We start from the raw sequence: 20804 nt of genomic DNA, 5'->3' as shown, positions 1-20804 counted from the left end.
TATTGCACAGTACGCGCGCCTGTTGCATTTCGTCTCCTTCGGAATGTGACCACCGTGATCGGAATCGAACCCGCGACCTTCTGATCGGCAGCCGTGCAGCGTTACTACCACTCAACCGCGCCGGAACGCAGCTGTGCACGCCATTAATACGGAAAAGTGTTGCGCTACCCGAAGACGTGTGTCAAATGTTGGATGTATACGTTTCCCGTCGTTTCCGGGAAAAAAAAGCGTTAAGGAGAGCGTCCATCTCTCAAAGTGTTAGCAGCACTAGGAAAAAAGAAAACTCTGCGTGAAGCAGAAAGGGTGACAAAGTATCTTTGACGGAAACAAACTGAGAGAGATGAAAAATTGCGTGGCCCGCTATTTTCCTCAAGTCATGCTTGCGACTTCCTCTTTCCCCCTCCTCATCTCGCACCCTGTAAAAGGCTTAGCGGTTCTTTCCAGGCCTTTTTTTTTTTTTTTCTTGCGGCGCCATCTGTTTGTGGAAAGATTTCGGTGGGACGCGGCATTTTCATGGGCGTTTTCAAAACCACCCAACGGCCAACGCCCAACCGCGAAGTGATTATGGCACCACGTGGCGAGGCCACGTGACGCGGCTTACGACGGCGAAGAGAGAGGAGAGAAAGAGGGCGAAAGAAAAGTGGCGGCGAAAGTGGCGACAGCCGATGGCACGGTGCCCGAGTCCAAGGCGCGCGCTCCACGGAGTTACACAGCAAGCGCTTCGAGTGCGCGCTCCGCGAGTTGTTTCGCGCGTCGGTCGGCGTCGCTCTTGTCGAATGGGCAGGCGCACCGAAAGCGCGCTTTGAGCCCGCATCACTCGACCGTGCAGTGCACGGATCGGCGGAAGCGGAATCGCGCGAACCGCATCCGGACACAGTCGAGTTTCGGTTACCGGTTCGGCGGCGAGCATTAACGCGTCCTCACTGTTCTGGTGTGTCTGTGCGTTACCGAGCGTTACGCCTGGCAGCAGCGTGCACCGGATTCTTAATTTTGGTGGGGTTTATATACACTCATCCACTGAGGAAGTAACTGACCAGCTTTCCGGTTAACTCGTAAGTATTTCGAGATTTTTTTTTCTTCCTGTGTAGTAACGCTTCAATGACGTTACTATTCCTGCTGTTTTTTTTTCAAACTTTGAACTTTGAACTTTTTATTTTCCAACATACCATCATTTGGGATGCTGAGGGCCGGGGGCAAAAAGCCTCTTCACGGGCTTGACTAGGACCACGACCCCGTACAAAATGGCAGGGATAGGCGACTGTACATTATAGTATAAAATAAATCAGACAACAACTATGTCGCTCAATTAGATCTGTAAAGGAATGCATAATAGTACTGTGAAGGAATGTATAAATATTTACATATGAACATATATAGACAGAAAGTTCAAGTGAAACAGATCGAAAAAATAAACCTTTAAAGCAATGTACCAACTTCAACTTTGATAATCACATAAAAGATCACTGAGAGTGTACAAATTAAAAAATAAATACAATGGCATTACACAGGTAGGACAAAAACGCATCTTTAGCAATATTTTTACAGTGTTAGTTGATTCACATGGAACTGCAATAGAAAGCGCCGCATCTCCTAGCCGTAGTTTGTGCGCGTGTGTGGAAGAAACCACGTGTGAACATGCCGAGTGTTATAAAGAAGGATCTGCCGGTTTATACGAGCAAGTGTGCCCAAAAAGTTATCACTTTTCAGTCCTGCGTTATAGCGTCTATTGCTACTTATCCTAGTACCTGGCACTGTATTTGTCTTAACACTCTTGTTGGAGCTTTCTCGGTGCCTTGTTCTGTCGTCAACTATGGCATTTCCTTTATTTTTGCTGCATTCTTTATACCAACCATTTTATGAAGCTAAGGCAGGCTAGTCATCAATCGTTGTCAGAGGCGTATCAAGGAGGTGGTACACAGAGACCGTGACCCCCCCCCCCTCCGATTTTTTTTACCATGGCATCGAGAGCTAAAATGACCATATCAAAGGTGTGCCTTCCTTGAAATCAAGGAGGCGCCCCCCCCCCCCTTCTCTGAAAAAAATTTTTGGGCTACGCCCCTGATTGTTTCCTACGTACAACTAAATAGAAATTAATGGAGGAGCTTTTTAAAAATCGGGTGTTTTAACCACCGATTTAGGACTTCTCATGTGTTTTTTGAATAGCTGGTTTTGGTAAACTGACTTTCGGAGAACTTAGGAACAATTGGAAGTTATACTATGCACTTTCTAACAAACTTTCCTTGTGCAAGTTCACGAAATCAATCACTCTTGTCGAAACTTCTCTGCAAGAAAGACAGGGGTTCATGGAAAGACATAAAAAGGGCGCTATTTGTAAATGTGAATGGTAAAGATGATAGGAATGAGAAACCTCATAGAGAGATGGTAAAGATGATAGGAATGAGAAAACCTAGACAGAAGGAATAGGAGAGAGCCTTGTTAACGCAGGTGGGTCTCCACTGGAGTGAACTAATGAGAATTAGTTAGTTTTGTAGTGAACGGCATTGTAAGTGATTTTGCTTAATTGTTATTTATCTGCTATGTGACACATTACGTACATGACTGGGCGGAAAACTAATGATGATATTTTCTACAAGTAATTATGGAATCAAGAACCGGACGATCAGAATAAAGTTGAATGTTAAAGCCAACGATCTGCGGGACACCATAAATATTAACTTGAAAAATAAATTAAAACGGCACCATCATTCTTTTCTTCCCTTTAAAAATTTTCCCTGGGTGCCTCTGTTCTTGCACGTTGTCATAGCAATGCTTTCTGAATGGTATGGTAAGAAAGATATTTTATTTGTTACATTGAGACATTCGTGTCAAGCTTTTCGGAGCTCTATTTGCGTTAATTTCTTTCTTTGAGAACTTGATAATTTCTAAGAAATGTGATGGTAACAACTAGTCCAACTTTTTCCTGACAAGGAAGGAAGAGAAATAGGAGGAAAAGAACGGCATGGAGCTTAATCAGCCTATAGGCAGCCGGTTTGCTACTATTCACCTCATCGCTAATGACCCTAATTGTGTATGCGTCATCGCAGAAGAAACCCAACGCGGAACGAAATATGTATTCACGATCAATAACGACTGCGCAATGTGCTGGCAGTAATCCATATGACACCATCACATCATTACTCTTGCTTTGCGTCAAATCCCATGCTCAAGCATTCAAATAAAGACTCAGAGGGGGAGGGCATTCAAATATTCAAATTGTATTTTTATTGCTGAAGATGGGTCAGTTCACCGACTTTTCCTTTTCTCGGAGTGAAAATACATTTTCGAATTAAAAGTTAAACTTCCCAGTAAGTTCTATCAGCATCAGCATCACGGTTCATGTTTTTTTTTTATCGCTTTGCGCGAGAAACATCGTTTGAACATAGCAGAAAGTTAGTCTGTGACTGCACCGTTGGTCCGAAAAGGATCCCATGTTAAATAATTTATTATGCATACATTTTTTCCATGCATCTTTACCCAGCGTATTCATCATCATTCAGCGCTAGTACTGTCAAATTACAGTTGTGATTTATTTTCCTAATTAATAATGACATGCACATCACCCGAAATCATTCTTGCATGGATACAAACAAACAGTAACTTTGCTATACAGTGGATCTGCAATCGGCTTCTACCTTTCGAGATTGAGCCGCAGTTCGCGGCAATATCAGCGTGATCGAAGTGCCACTTCTTGTATCCGTAGGGTGCTGCATTGACTGTCATCGCATCAGTTTACCACGTGGACGGAAAGGTGCTCGGATCGACTGATAGGATTCTGCTGGAGGAACTCTGGACCTGCGCAGTCGTCTAGCCACTTCACAAGGGCTAGAAAAGACTGTGCGGCCAGCGTCGTCGCCGCATTCAGCAGCAGTCCGCGGCAAAGTCAACATCGTCCAAGCGCCACTTGTATCTGCAGGTTGGTGGCGCTCCGTTCTTAAGTTTCTTCTGTAATAGCTTCACCACGGCTGCTGCTGAGCGACTGTGTATTTTGGTTTATTTTTTTCTCTTAGAGACCTAATAATGCCATCCGATATTGAACTCGCGTAGGCATCACTCGAGAAAAAATTTGAAAAAAGTTGGAGGAGCTCTTAAGTGGCCGACAGGAAGGCTCTAGAAAAAAATCAAGAGCCGTTGTATCGAAGGCCAAGGTTCGCACTGTGAGTAGGTGGAATTTTAGGTAAGAATTATGATGCAATCCTGAATACAGGATGATCCTACTGCTGCAAACAAAGCCCTGCTAATAAAAATTAAACATAAGAAGAAAACTGGCAGACCTTGATCAGTATTCCAGATTGAACAACGTTGAAATAAAGGGCGTCTCATGCAGTCAACGAGAAATATGCACTGCCATTCTCAAGCAAGTTGGGCAGGCAATAGGCTGTTTTGTCTCGACTAATGACATTGATTGTGTTCACCATGTTGCTGGAAAATCTGGTGGAAAAAAAGTATCATTGCACGTTTCGTTTGTCGCGAGAAGTAAAATGAATTTGTTAAGAAGGCATGCAAACCACGGATCCCCAATCGGCTTCGGTGGAGCGACTGATCGGGCTGTGCGTGTAAATGATCACTTCACGATCGAAAACAAGAAGCTGTTTTTAAGGCCCTTGCATGGAAGAGAAAAAAGGGATGATACTTTCTCTGCACAAAAAAATGTCACATAAAAACGAGTGGCATCATGATTACGCATTCTGGTTGAATCAGATCTGCACATGTTCACGTAGATCTTTTTCTTTTCGGCTGTGGCCCCGCCGCAGTAGTCTTGTGGTTAAAGTACTCGGCTGCTGACCCGCAGGTCGCGGGATCGAATCCCCGCTGCGGCGGCTGCATTTTCGTTGGAGGCGAAAACGCGGTAAGCCTGTGTGCTCAGATTTGAGTGCACGTTAAAGCATACCATGTGGTCAAAATTTATGAAGCCCTCCGGTACAGCGTCTCTAATATTCGTATAGTGATTTTAGGACGTTAAACCTGACACATCGATCGGTCCTTTCGAATGTGTTCATAAAAGGCGACTTAAAAAGCGAAATTCGACTTCACTTTCGCCCGCCGAAGTTCGGTCTTTGACACCTGACAACAATCGCTGCCTCATTCATTTGAAAGCAAACAGCCTTCAGCGTAATCACGTTAATATCAGTTGCTTTCTTTCCTTTTAATTCCACTTTCGTATGCATCGCCGACACCTGGCTTTGTCATGATGATTCTGCATGTTCGAATTTCCATATTATCATTCAGAATACTGTCACTGCTCAAATGATTGTAATAGAGGATCACCTATATTTATTTCCGATAATATGCCCTACACTATAACACGCGACTTTTCTAAACCTATTGCGGAGTGTGAGTTGGTGTGGGTTGAACTAGATCATTCAGTTGTATTCATTGATTGTAAATATTTGTTTTGGACTACATGTACCACTCGTCATAGCCTTGTTCATCAGAATTTATGATTCATCTCAATCACATCTTCAACATTTAAGCTTCAGAAAATAAGCATGTTCTATTTGTAGGTGATAGTAACCCCAATTTGTTGATTGATATGTGGTGTTTAACGTCCCAAAACCACCATATGATTATGAGAGACGCCGTAGTGGAGGGCTCCGGAAATTTCGGCCACCTGGGGTTCTTTAACGTGCACCCAAATCTGAGCACACGTGCCTACAACATTTCCGCCTCCATCGGAAATGCAGCCGCCGCAGCCGGGATTCGATCCCGCGACCTGCGGGTCAGCAGCCGAGTACCTTAGCCACTAGACCACCGCGGCGGGGCTAACCCCAATTTGTTAAACGTCTACAGTAGGCTGTGCGTAAGCTACACTGATTTCGTTAATGAATTTAGTTACGAACAACTAATACCTTCACCAAGAAGATGTCCTCTCTATGGAACAGAAACGCTTCTAGACCCTGCATTGACTAACATCACTCCCACACCTAGCTCTGGAACCATTAATAGTGATATTAGCGATCATCATCATATTTTCCTCATCGAATAGCTCAGACAGTACACAATACTTAGCCAAATTACCCAATAAAACTAGCACCCGCTTGCCACGCAAACGACCCGCTTTCAATCTTCAGTGACATCGAACATTTTCTATTACTTTTTTGCATTTTTCTCGATTTTTCGGTAACGCAAAGATGCTCGATTTTTTGGTCACAACCAACCACGCCAACGCCAACGCTGCAATTTCTGTGAATCGAGATTTTCAGCGCTATCGCGTCAAAACGGCGCCGGACAGGCGTTCCGCCGGCACATACAGGACATGTCAGGCCAGCCTGCGCTGCGGCAGCTGCAGTTTTCTCCGCGGCCCCCCTTACTGCACGCTGGTGCCACCGCGCTTTCTTCGTAAAAAAAGACAAAAAGAAAATCCCTTCATTTCACGCTGCGCCGCTGTTTAGACGCATATATTCAGCTCTTCCGCTTGGAGCGGCAGCTTAGAAACAGTGCTGCTTATTATATGCGAAGCAGCTCTCTGACTCACGTGTGTACCGCCGTACGTATGTGCGTCCGTACGAACGCGCCGTAATGCGTTCCCGTTATCGGACGTGTTGGAACGGTGCCAAGTAGGTCACGCCTTAGCTGCGCGTTGAAGTCACGCTCCCCACGCACGATTTCCTCGCAAGTGCGCCCTGACGTCACTCTCTCACCCGCAGCACGCTCGCCGCAGCTGCCGGCTCCGTCACCCGCTCGCAACACACTTCTCTATTGCTTCACCTTCTCCACCACCCGCAACGCTCGACTTGATTAAACGTACACGAGACACAACCCGCCTTCCTTGTCTTTGCGTCTCAAACAAACATTAGGGTGTTTTAGAATAGCGCACCGCGAGCCCTTGCGGTATGGTCGCTGCCACTGCGCATGCGTCGTACTCAAGCCGCTGTTCGCATTCGCGGCCCGCTCGCGTAAAATCCGAAATAGCGAGTGGCGTGTGCGGACCGCATTCGGGCCGCGAACGCTGGTGTCAAGGTTATATGTAGTTTCCGTGCATTTGAGTTTGCGGGGCTGCTAAAGTCCCTAGATTGTTCCCTTGGACAGGCAAACGTTATTCTAAAGCTCATATAGTGCCCACTATGCCCGCAACGCCTGCAAACGTTGTTCTAAAACTCCCAATTTACTGAACGTTTACGTTTATAGAAACAAACGTTTCAAATGATGTTTACGAGTAAAACCTGCAGCTAGTTTCACTTCAAAAAGTTTTTCTAGCACCCGCGTCGACGCCCGTTTCAACAGGGTCAATGTCTTGCGCACCGCTACTGCTTCGCGTCCCATCAGGTTCCCCTTGGGCCCCGCCGCGGTGGTCTAGTGGCTGAGGTACTCGGCTGCTGACCCGCAGGTCGCGGGTTCGAATCCCAGCTGTGGCGGTTGCATTTCCGTTGGAGGCAGAAATGTTGTAGGCCCGTGTGCTCAGATTTGGGTGCACGGTAAAAAACCCCAGGTGGTCGAAATTTCCGGAGCCCTCCACTACGGGGTCTCTCATAATCATATGGTGGTTTCGGGACGTTAAACCCCACATATCAATCATATTGCGTTCTGCCACTGCATGCTTTAATAGGTCTGTGGCGACCACTGCGACAAACATGCGCAGATTGTCTCTCATCACTGGATAGCCCGGCGTGACACGGCCACTTGCTTCGACCCGACTCTGACGCACCACCGCTGCCTTACACCCGTCACCTGCAGCCCACCAGAGCAAGCAGACATCTTTTGTGTTCAAGGAGCTAGCATCGCGCACGACGCACGCTTTCCTCCGCGACGACACGTCCACCGGCCTTTCCAGCCACCCTACAGCGGACCCTACATCGTTACATCCATCTCGACGACAAGAACTACGCCTTGCGACTGAACGGGAACGACGTCCGCGTCTCGATTTACCGATTCAAGTCCTCATACATCGCGGCGAACGAGCCGAGCGGCGTCACTCCTTCCACTAGCGTCCTTCCACAGCCGCCGAGGTTGCAGCCGGCTTCTTTCACGACACGCTCTGGACGTCTGGTACGCCTCCCGAATTCCTACAGACTTTGAGGGCTCGGCACTTCGCGCGGGTTGATGGGGCGACCACTGCGCACAAACCGCCAAGGCACCAACGCAATTACGTCACAAGGTCCACAGAAAAAAAGTTCTAAATGCATGTGATGAAGCTGTCAGCGTCACAGTCTACACTGAAATAGAGGATACAGCACAATAAGAAAGCTGTAATCAAACACGTAATCCGCGTAGACATCCAACGGTATATCAAAAAATAAATGTTGTCAAAGCTTTTGTCATACGCCTGGAATACAACGCAGTACCGCTAGACGAGAAGCGCTGCTGACGACGGCAGTGAGTTAGGTGCAACGATGTAATATATAATGTTGTTATAGGCATCAATTTACACAAGTATAGGATAAACAGAAGATAATTTGAATAGGCCTTTGTCGTGCGGTAAATATAAAATAGGCCAAGAACTATGATAACTATGTGCGCCTATGAGTGGGAAAGAGGAGCTAATGAAACAAACAATAAAACGAAATTGCAAACATCTAAATGTAAAGGCAGTCGCACCTCTTTTCATTGGCGTCGTGGCAATCGAGTGAGTTTATGCGTGATGTCTCTACGCGTGAAGAAGAACGTAGCTGCAATGCAGGTGGCTCAGCTTCACTCTTTAACGACACTCTCTGAGGATTGAGCTCACACCTTCGCAAAGTGCGAGAGAAGGACATAGAAATGTATTCCGCAACGCTGCACGTGTTTAACGGCTAAGGAAGAGCAGCGGAAGGAGGAGTTGTAAGCACTGTGCGCCAGAACGTCGCTCGCGGCAGCAGGCTCTTGCCCACGAAGGAAATAGTCTCGGCGACTAGGCCATTTTTCTCTTGGTGATTACGCTATCGCGTGCATCCAAGCAGCCACTCAGAACGCCTGCTGTTGTGTGGTAAAGCCAATATTCTCGCCAGTCCTCGGAACTTCACTTCGCTTTTCTTTCCCGCATAAATAGAACGTTCTTTTTCTTCGAGCGAAAGATAAGCGCGTCAGCTGCCTCCCCGTCTGCTTTCTCGTATGGTCTGAGTGATCTTGTCCTTGAAAAGCGCGACGTCAAAAAGCGCTGCGAAGTCCCCCAGCACAAAACATCGAACAAAAAGATTTTTTTAGTAAAGGTGGCTGTTCATTCAACTTGTCTATACTGTTCTTGCTTTTTTTTGTTTTTTTTTAATTTTCATATTTTGATGTGAGCTATATAATGCCTTAACCTTTATGGCCAGACTGGCATCTCAGAATACGAAAAAGTTGAAGAATAAGGTCAATCTGAAAGAATGAAAAACCGAACGTAGTGAGATGATGGCCTTGACGCCTGTCGACGTGCACCAATGTTTCTTGACGCGTTAATATATCACGTGACGTAAGATATGTAAGTTGTGCTTTCTCACGTGCAAGCTACAGAATACCAACACTGAGAATACCGTTGGCTTTACGAATCTGTTGTATTCACGGGCATAAAGGTACACGCGTCTAAGTATAGATGTGAATGTGCAGCGGCATCAGAAAGTAAGAGTTACCCAGCCGATGAGGTAGGTCTGCAAGGTCATTGCGGGTGACTTGAACACCGCACGCAGTGAGCAATGCAATATCTGTTTGTTCGCATGAGCGAGGCTTCCACTTTCGTAATGTTTTAGTCTGGAAACCATGCTTTTCTATTCCGTCATAAATGCTCCGTCTTTTTCACAGAACGTAAAACTCATCAGCGTCATTGCTAAGTTTTTCTCAATTTTTTTTAGTTCTATCGTGCGCCTTCAGAAACCACTCGTCTTTATTATTGCAATGTTCTCCGTTTTGTTATTGGCTCGAAATGTAGTATCAGTCACTAATGCTTACAAAAACTTTTTTCTTCGAGTGCTGGCACCGAAATGCAGGGTAGTAGATAAATTTTATATCTTCGTAATTACTGCGCCTACTTTAATGTGGCTTCTGTTGCAAATTGAGTAGCTCTTGAATTTCACGAGGGTCTGGTATGCGTCGAATAAATGCCGCAGCGCAGTACACGTGGCTCAGTTACACACGAACACACGAGCCGCCTCAGTAAGTTTACGTGAGCAAAATGTCTATGAAGTGTATGCGCAATACTGAGGAGCTGTCTATGCCATGGATACGGATGTATGCTTCACAAGTCGCAATAGGTAGCGGCACTTTGTAAGATGGGCTTTGCCCACACTAGCCAGTAACCAAGCATCCAAACCCTAATAAGATTACACTTCTATTTCTTTCGCTGCCTGTTTCATTCATTCAATGAAATCGTCAGGTAAGCCAAGTGGTTTTGAGCGACAAGTGACCAACTTGTGGTTTAATTAATAATTTAGTATATAACAAGTTAAAGATCCCGTATTGTAATGTTTACGTCTCTCCAGCCCAAACACTTCTTACCATTCTAGTCAACTGGGAGTTATCATGGTTACAAATAGATTCGGCACGGTAAATTCACTCATTTCAACAAGAACGACACAGATTAGTACAAGCGCTCACCATCTCCTGGGTTGGTCTTTGTGAGCATGCATTGATTTTCCACGATAAATTTAATTGTAGTGATGGTAGACCATCTAGCCCAACAAATTGTCATTCTGGTTGGTTTTCGTTTCGTACCATCATGTACCACCTGGAAGCTAATGTTAATCAACAATTTGCAGTTCAAGGAAGTAGTGTGAACTAAGATCCCTACAGTTGAAACAAAAAAAAACAAATATTGTTGATAAAGCAATACGTGGGTGGTATGTGTCTCACGTACGTGTTCGTGTGCATGCTCCACACGGGGCTGATAAAACTCGAAAGAACCCATTTACATACGAAGCGAAAGCACGTCTCGGTATCCTGGGAATTTTCTCGTGTGTTTCCCATTGTTTGGATGACAACGGTATTCTCCCGGGGTGATATCCAAACTCCCTGTTTGTCGTCCCTGGGTGGCTGCACGCGAGCCCAGTTTCTCTGGAAAAGCAAAGGGGAGCGAAAACATTTGTACACATGAACAGTGCGAGTTGCCATTTCTCTATAGGCATGCCTGTGTTCATCAACACGACCTCATTATCATGGCTGCTGTTTTCACGCGTAAACCTATAGGCGCAGCTTTGTTTCTACGGGAGTCCGTGGAGGGACGTAGGCAGCGAATGAAAATGTTGGAGAGAGAGTGTGAGGTAAGGGGGAGGGGAGAGCAGGTATTTACAAAAAAATCAGAGAAGCCGCCGTGAGCTTTAGCCAGGCTCTTCTAAATTGCCGAAAGAGGAGGAAGAGAGAATCGGGCAAGTTTCGCGTTGGCGGTACGAAGGCCGAGCTAACAACCAAGCTGTGGCAGTTTACTTTCTCGTTTCTCTCCTCCGAATTAACCATAATTTCCCTTTCCAAGTCGTTGTGTAGACCCATTCCATGTTTGCAAAACATAGGCGCTGTCTACATAGTGAGGCGCTTGCATACTGACGTCGTGGCGTGCAAAGCTGCCTCCGAGTAAGGTATATGCTACCTCTAGGTAGCTGTATATAACTGTATACAACTGTATATGCTACCTCTAGGCAGCATATACCGTTACGGAGGCAGCTACGAGGCAGCTTTCCAGCTTCTGTGCTTGTTGTCACGTTATCATTCAGGGTAGTGGTGAGCTTTTGGGTGGACAAAGCCTGCGCACCATGGCGCTGCTAGAATCTTTTCAGTATTTCGACGGTACATATACCATAGTTTACAAACTTGCAATACGTCTATATTATATTATAGAATTCGTCACTACTTTATGGAGCACTATGCTGCCATAAAGAAACGTGTCCGACAAGGGGGAACTATCTCCTCAATGCTATTTACCGGGTGCCTACAGGACGACTTCAGAATCCTAAACTAAGAGTAAAGGAGAAGAGTTAATGGAGAGTAACTTGATAACCTGCGCTTCACCGATGACGTTGCATTGCTGAGAAACTCTGGGGACGAATGCAATTCTCGATTAGTGAATTAGACAAGGAGAGCAGAAAGGTAGGTCTTAAAATCGATCAGCGAAAAAAATGACAGTAATGTACAAGTTAGGAAAAGAACAGTGCTTCGAGATAGCTAGCGTTGCGCTGGAAGTTGTAAAATAGTACGCATACTTAAGATAGGTAGTAACGGCAGAGCCGAACCACAAGATTGAACTAACTATCAGAATAAGAATGGGGTGGAGCACATTTGGCAAGCATTCTGATATCATGACAGGTAAAAACTAGCCCTCAATAGAAAGGTGTATACAAAACAGCTACATCTTGCCGGTACTCACTTACGGAGCAGAATTGGGGAGTCATACAAAGAGAAGCTCACACGACGCAGTGAGCGATTGAAAGGGAAATGCTATGTGTAACCTCAAGAATCAAGGAGAGGGCAGAGTGGGTCAGGGAACTAACTGGGGTGAAGGATATCATAGTTGAAAATTAAGAAGAAGAAATGGACATGAGCTGGGCACTTAGCGCGTAGGCAGGACAACCACTGGTCATTAGGGGTGACTGACTAGATTCTCGGAGAAGCCAAGTGGGTGAGGGCAAGCTAGAAGTTTAGGTAGGCTGGAGAGGCTAGAACGTTTGCGAGTGTAAAATGGCAGCAGCAAGCACAGGACCGAGTTGGCTGGCGGAACATGAGAGGCCTTTGTCCTTCATTGGCCGTTGTCTGGCTGATGATGATGATATTATACAAGGCTTCTCTGTGCTTTACTCTCTCTCTCTCTCCTTCTTACCATCTTTCTTACCCTTACTTCCTGTTGTCTACTTTTGCTGTACTGTATACTATACAAAGGTATACGCTCGCCTATAACTGCATGGAGTGCCGAGTGATTACGGCGCTCGCCTTCAGATTGTGAGTACGCGGCTTCGAATCCCGCCTTGCCAAGAATTTCGCTTTCTTTCAATTTCTGCGTGAGCTATTTGGATCGCCCATCAAATGTATCTCATCCCACACCTGACAAGTTGGTGCGCGTGTTCTGGGAGTGAGGCAGAAGACGTTGAAGGGAGCGCATTCTGGTTCATGGTTATACTCATTTATGTTCACGGCTTACAGCTCTTCATCTGCTGTTGAAATGATTCATTAACGAAGATGCTTAGTCAAGGGTGCTTGAATATGAAAGTAGCTCACCCCAGTAAGAACGACAAAGAATAATTCGTTGCTTTCCGGAGTGGAATGCTTATATCGTTGGACCCACTGAAACAAGAGCCTGCCCATGCTTAGTTAAAAATCAAACAAACAAAGGACATTTGTTGCAATTAGCAAAGAGCAAACCGGGTGGGGCTATCGCCTGCTAATTATGCAAGGCTAGATCTGCCGGCTACCTACAGCATCCTGATCCTAACCCTAATCCTAATGAATGACCTCTGATGTCCGCAAGTAATAAGTAAATGGCAGGTTTTTCATGGTGGCTTTTTCCTTCTGCGCATCTGGACATATAATAACTATGCAATTTTGCAGTTGGGTTAAATGGCTGATTTAAATACTTTATTAGGTGCCGTGTTTGTGACAATCACATTTTAGATATCCTAATAATATCGCTTTAGTGAGTGCTGATTCGCCGGTTAAGCAAAGGTGTAGACATCCAACCTGTGCATAGACTCCACCTGTGCATTGCCCATGCTTAGTTAAAAATCAAACAAACAAAAGGACATTTGTTGCAATTAGCAGAGAGCAAACTAGGCGGGGCTATCGCCTGCTAGTTATGCTAAGGTAGATCTGCCGGCTACCTATAGCATCCTGATCCTAATCCTAATCCTAATGAATGACCTCTGATGTCCGCAAGTAATAAGTAAATGGCACGGTTTTTATGGTGGCTTTTTTCTTCTGCGCATGTGGACATATAACAACTATGCAAATTCGCAGTTGGGTTAAATGGCTGATTTCGAAACTTTATTAGGGGCCGTGTTTGTGACAATCACATTTTTGGATATCCTAATAATATCGCTTTAGTGAGTGCTGATTCGCCGGTTAAGCAAATATGTGCAAGTAGTTGCTACAGCGGACGCACTATTTTCTACAGCGCCACTGTAACCGTAAATTGATCGTTTCAAAATATGGTCTCAGAAATCCCCCCCCCCCCGCCCTCAATCTGACATCTTTTCATTGCTGATGGATTGACACCATAAAGAAGTTTTACGGACAATTGCGCTATACTGCCTAGTGCAAATCCTTGGCACAGCTGTTTAGGTGTTTTGATTCTGCTTTAACTTGAGCAATTGCGCATGCGTCGGGGTTACACGGCAACGAGCGAGTGACAATGCTCTGTCGTCGGTCGCGTCAACGTAGCGTGGTGAACGTGGCGGCGCCAACTTACGTGCGCTAGACTATAAAGAGCCCATAAAGGGCCCCCAAACAACCTTTGAAAATGCAAAAAACGAGCGTGTTATCATCAGCTGGCATGTGCCGTTCTTCCCGTACAATTCGCGACGCCTGCTATCTGTTTACGTGACATCCGCAGCAGATAAGCTCTCGAGTGGTACATAATCAAAGAATCACAGTTATCGTCTCCTGCCCTGCTCTGCCAGTCACCTGCGCGTCTGCCTGCCTCGCCTCGCATGACTCTCTTGTGCAATCAATTGATTTCACTTCGTTTCGTAAGTTTTCGACAGGTATAGCGAAGATAATAGCGAGCAGCCTAAAAGCGAGAAATATTGATAGCCTTATCACCTGGTACCCACATCTTCCACGTGTTTTATGAAGAAATAAGTGACAAGGACGCAACGGCCCTTTAGAAAGTGCAGTGAAGCCGCGAAAGAAGCTACTATCTTGTCTTTAAACTCTAAGCGGTGTAGGGGTCCTTTAATAGTCTGCAGAGCATCCTTTCTCAAAGTGAATTTCGCATAAACTATGGGATCCGGAAAGCACTATTAAATTTTCTCCAGTTCACACTTGTCGAGTCACTAATCAAACAAAAGGTGCGATCGATCTAAGGGACCTTTATTACACACACCCGATGCCAATATGCACATTCCAGTATACACAGGAAACGTGTAAGCTGTGCAGTAAATCACGCCAGCAGCTCTAGCCAGCCGAACCAAAACTGGCTGTGTGGTTAAGGTATTGCAATTAAGGGGACATTTAAGTCAAATAACAATTTACGTCAGAGTGAAAGTTGAATGCATTACATGTTAATTCAAGATATACTGCGGCAAAATGCATGTCTATAGATATGCTAAACTGACTTTTTTTTTCACATTTTGACCATCCTACAATGTGTCACTCATTCATGCAGGCATGCATGTTTTCTTTAACGCCCAAAACTAAAAGTGCTTGGAGAACAAAAAAGAATGAACGAGCATGGGCAGGCAGTTTGTCGCATGACCGTGCGTATAATATACTTTCACTATAATTCACGCACAAGAGCGAGTAATTATTGACGGCGTTGCCAATGCGACAACAAGACAAGCTGCGTTTAAAATCTACAGACATACATTGCTCAGGTGTTTCGCGATATTTCTTAGCCACTATCACCCGTGAAACGTGTCAGGTGTCTTGCACTCTGGCGTTTTGATATAAAATTATGCGCATGCCGCAGTACTGCTGCAATAGCAACAGAACAGTCGTGTCTGCGTCTGCTCGGTGACATGCGTCCTCGTCTATTTCCCCCGTCAATATTGTTTTACAACGTCCGCACAGTGCACACTTTAATGACGTTACACTTCAGTAAGAGAAGCAGCGGTTACTTTACTTTTACAAGATCTAACGTGAATGCTGTCATTTTACTGTGAAACATACTGCACTGCTTATACCTCAAGATCCAAAGTTCGTAACAACACAAGTACGTTTCTGTCCAAACTTTTGCGTAGTGTTCTTTATGACGACTTGCCCCATATTTTACACAGTATTGTCCTGTCAGGTGTGCCTAGCTGGTAAATTTTAAAAGCGATGTCTTCGACTACTGTAACGTCTATTTGACGTGGCTTCTCTTCGATCAATAATACCAGGTCCACACAGTCACTATTCATCGCGATCAGATCTGCTCCGGCTCGAATTTCTTGATCGCGATTGGCTCCTTTGCGTAAACTTCAAAAATGAAGCCAATCGCTGCTGTGGAACTTTATCTTAGTCGGACTGAGTCACGATTGGTAAAAAACAGAGTGCACCGGTATGATTGGGACTTCAGTAAACAAGTTTCCATTCTCCACCTGTGCTTTGTACGAGCCTATAAGCGGTGGAATTGCGTTGGCCTTGGGTGCTGAGCGACAACATTACCTGCGATGGCACCCCGGTTTTTTGCGTAATCAATAAAAAAAATCTCGACATAAATACCTGCCCACGTTATGGCAGCTCATGCTATTTCGTACCTTTTAGTTAAGTAGACTCTTAATCAAATAGCCTCGCATTTGAGACATTAATAATAATAATCAGGCTAAATCTCCCAAAACTACCGTATGTACATTAGAAACGCCTTAGTGGATGGCTCCCACCTGGGATTCTTTATCGTCCACGTAGGTGTATGCACACGGGCCTCAATAATTTTCGCTTCCATTTGAAATGCAGCTGTTGCGGCCATGATTTGATCCTATGTCGTGGCATGCTCGATGAGTGCATTGATTTTACCATTCCTATGTGCTTAACAGGTACGTGTTTTAACACTCATCCAAATGGTGTATAGGTCACCGTGTTGTCCCAAATGTGGCAGGTTATCTTGCGTACCACCTTGTTCGTCATATCTCGTCACTCTTTTTCTAGTGACAGTGGTCATACATTAAGTTCGTTCGCCAGACGCGGCCACTTTCACTGTCTGGATTGCGCTCATAGCTACTTGCACTCATAGCTGCAGAATCGACTATATGCGACTCTGTATGGCGGAAAAAACTTCAGGTTGGCTCCATGACTACTTCCTGACTATTTTAACTTGCGCTTTGGTGCAGTAACGAGCCATTGTTCATAATGTTTCTTAATAAAACGTACTATTTATAGGCTGCTTCTTCGTACCTGCTCACTTGTGTGCATGCGCCCTGCTACAATGTTGCTTACGCATTGAGGTATCAAAACACAACCTACGTCGTATATAGTTATATGTTGTTACGCCTGCGAGTCCACACCGAACGTCAATACCTCTGCAGAGGCAATCTGTGTCAAGGCCAGCGGTCGAACCTGCCTGACGCGATCAACTCAAGGACGTCATCAAGCGGTGGCACCGCTCTGTCACGCAGCGCACGGCGAGCTCCCTCAGCCCACAAGCCCGTTGAAGCAATCGGCGCATTCTAGTCTGGTGAGTCTTACGCAATGCGTGGTGGCGGCGTCACTCCTCCTTGGGTGCAACCACGCCCAGCGGCTCCGGATTTGATTAGTATGACGTGGCCCAGCAGCGGGCCCCATTGGAGGATTCTGACATCACGTCCAGCGGCACTTCTGGTTGGACGTTGGTGACTCAAAGTATCCACCCGGTGCCTGTGAAAGAAGCTCTGCGGCGCGTCACCGGCAGTAGACCTAGGTTTCATAGAATCCTCTCGTTGCTTCGAGCCCCTTTTCGCAGTCGGCGCGCCCGGTGTCCTTGGCAGCGGCGAGTTTCGTGGTGCCCTTCGTAACCTCGTCGGCGGTGCGCTTCGTAGGAGAGAGAAAAGCCGGCGGATGCATGCGAGAGAAGACATCTCGGATCTTTGAGTCCCTAAGCTGTCGGCCCCAGGGCCGAATTCTTAACGCCTCTATTTCTGTGCTGTACCTAAACTTTGCCTTAACTCACCGTCGTCTCGTCCGCTTGTCTGTCAGCTCTGCGCAGAAGCACTCGCAAGCTGAGTAACACACTCTACCAAACGTCTGGTGACCGTGTCGGCGGAGTTCGGAGCTGTAGCGCCTTCGGGACCATGTTGACGACGCGCCTTCGTAATAATGTGCTGCAAATGAAGGAAAAAGAAGGGGCGTTAGGCACGAGCACGAGCCAGGGGTGGTGGCTCGCTCAGTTGATCCCTTGACCTTCAACGCAGCCAGACGATCGGTCCGGGTCCGGGTTCCCTCCTTCATTTCTCACAATCTGCATGTTTACCAACGTGTTACTAGCTCGTTGCTCATGCTGGCGTTCTCGCATATCCCTCGTCGAAATGCTTCTGCCCCGACTTGTGAGAAGCCTCCCAGAATGATGAGCTAGGGTGAGCTACTCCCCTTTCGCAGAGTACTGCAACCTGCATGCTGACACGTCGACCCAACCCCACATATCCGGCATATAGAAGAGCCGGCACTTTCGGCTCTTCTAACAGCCGCCGTCACATTTTTCGTTCTCTAGTATTTTCTCTTTCCAGGTACTTGGGTCTTCGGATTGTCGCCGTTGCTTCGCAGCCATTTGTTGTCTTCTTCATCTTGCCTTTTTCATTTTTAGCGAGCAGTGATAAGTAGTACAGGGGTTTACCCAATATCTGTGGCACATACTCGTCAATGATGATGGTAACTTGCTGTGTATGCCACAGTAGAGGCTCGTACCAATTATAGGATGATGGTCGTTTTCAGCGATCGACTCACAACGAACTATTTAGTTGCTGTCAAAACTGCTTCATCTTGTAATCCTTTTAATGACTTGTTTGCTTGAGTGTTTCAAAGTTCCGTATATGGCAAGAACGCTATGTATTACTGTTACGAAGCACGCCTCCGACGACGTTACGAAGAGCGCCACGAAATCTCACCGCTGCAACCACTGTCACAAAAGACAGTGACGCCAACATGGTCCCGAAGGCGCCACTGCTTCGAACTCCGCCGGGAAGGTCACCAGCTGTTTGGTAGCGTAGGTTTCTCAGCTCGCGACTGCTTCAGCGCAGAGCTGATAGACGAGCGGACGAGACGACGGTGAGTTAAACAAGGTTTATGTACAGCATATATACAGAGGCGTTACAAATTCGGCACTGGGGCCGACAGCTTAGAGACTCGAAGAGCCGAGCTCTCTCCTCTGACACATAGATCTACTGCTCGCGACGCGCCGCAGAGCTTTTTTATACGCACCGGGTGGATTCTTTGAGTAACCAAATGTCCAACCAGAAGCGTCGCTGGTCGTGAGGTCACAATCCTCCAATGGGGTCGCCGCTGGGCCGCGTCATTCTCATCAAATCTGGGGCCGCTGCACTGCACGTGGCTGCACCCAAGGACGAGTGACGTCGCCACGCATTGCGTCAGACTCGCACATAAACTATATGCATGGAACACACACTTTATTATAATTTACTCTCTTATTTGCAACTTATTTTTCGCTTAAGAGAGAAAAACTCTGCTTGTATTTGTATGGCTCTATTTATTTAAAGTGTTACTATTTAACTATTGTTGAAAAGTAAAAGCTCTACTCATAATACCATTTCCGTTCAAGTATGCTACGAATTTGGCGATACAATCAATAATGTGGCTACTTTAGCTACCTTCAGCTAGAATTCTGGCTACTTTATTATTCCACTCAGCGGTATGTGTGCGTATTGATTTACCGTCCTTGATTCTGCCAGATTTTGTGTTCGCATTTTGAACTATAGCCTGTGAACGAATGTAGCCCATATTTTACAGAGAGAGAGAAAGAGGATGAAAAGGGATAGGCAGGGAGGTTAGCCTGGTAATATAACCATTTTGGTACTGTGCCCAGGGGTGGGGAAATGGGAATTGGCAAGAGTAGAGAGAGACTGAGAGAGAGAGAGAGAGAGAGATCAGACAAAAACAAACAATAAAAAAAATTGCCCGCAGCTTCCCTCGGGGGAACACTGAGGAGGATGCGGAGCATATAATTGGTTAACGGGGTGTTAAAGTGCGACTTACTTGGGTCGATGGCTAAATTGGTTAACGTGGTTGTGAAATGGGGTGTTAAATTGCGACTTACTTCGGTGGATGGCTAAATTGGTTAACGTGGTTGTAGGAGGGGGTGTTAAATGAGTGAACACGTACACACGTATGCGAAAGGACGGCGCTGGTCGAAGGGACGTCGATCATTGTGTTTGTGGATTCGTTGGAATTCATTTCACCGCGACCTTGGACGTCGACGTGCCGTACAAACCAACCGACGAGCGGCAACTGAGCGAGCGAGCGCCGACCTTGAGTATATATACAGCGCGACGGCGTATGCACTGTCAGCTGTTGAATGTTCTCGAAGGAGAAGCGCGCGCGCGGCACAGATGGCGACGGCGCGACGGCGCATGCGCTGTCAGCTGTCGAATGTTCTCGAAGGAGAAGCGCGCGCGGCACAGATGGTGGGCGACGGCGCGACGGCGCATGCGCGCGCGTCAGCTGTCGAATGTTTGAGAAGCGGTGCGGACGGCGCGGACGGCGCACTACAAGGCGCGAGTATAAGATGCTTCCGCATCTAAAAGGATGTATACGCACGTGGAGACATGTTGAATGTGGCTGTTAAAGTTGTGAGGAGAAGCGGATTGAATGCAGAAATCGCAGTAGTGCCTGGACAGGTTTCTTCTGTGATGCTAAGTCCTGTCTATGAGTCTGGACGTTCTTCTGAAACAGTCTGATCATCCACTTGATGAGTGCATTACCAAGCAACTGTTTCTCCAAACGGTCCATATTTTGAACATTGGCACGGGATACACATAATTGTTCCATCACTGCCGCAGTAGTGGTCACAAGCTGCAGTGTCGGCATTTCGTGCATATGCGGAATGCATTGGTAAATGCGACACCCCACCGTAACCTACAAAATAGGGTAGCGTCTCATCGGCGAAGTCCGGTAAGAACTTGAAGACTGAGCGCTGGTTCAGAAAATATATCCGTGCGTGCTTGAAGTGTGGCTTGTTCCACTATGACTTGATGCGTTGGCGTGCATGCACGCGGAGCCTTCATGCATCGTCAGTTTTCGAAAGTGGAATTCATGTTTGGTTGTCAGGATGGGCAAAATGGGCACCTCAATGATCCCGTTCAGTGCCGATAACCCCA

At 46.4% G+C, this 20804-nt stretch overlaps 1 protein-coding gene across 1 annotated transcript in view; it reads left to right on the top strand.

The window, feature by feature from the left end:
* The first annotated feature begins 3706 nt into the window (after positions 1-3706).
* Positions 3707-20804, top strand: part of LOC119186888 (gonadotropin-releasing hormone II receptor) — a 29680-nt gene continuing 12582 nt past the window's right edge. The window contains exon 1 of the mRNA XM_075872666.1: positions 3707-3913. The gene's annotated coding sequence lies outside the window, so the exon portion shown is untranslated. The remainder of the gene's footprint in view (positions 3914-20804) is intronic.

Source organism: Rhipicephalus microplus, chromosome 1 (assembly GCF_043290135.1).
Source record: "Rhipicephalus microplus isolate Deutch F79 chromosome 1, USDA_Rmic, whole genome shotgun sequence".
NCBI classification, from domain to species: domain Eukaryota; kingdom Metazoa; phylum Arthropoda; class Arachnida; order Ixodida; family Ixodidae; genus Rhipicephalus; species Rhipicephalus microplus.
This window is presented reverse-complemented; position numbering and strand designations above follow the sequence as displayed.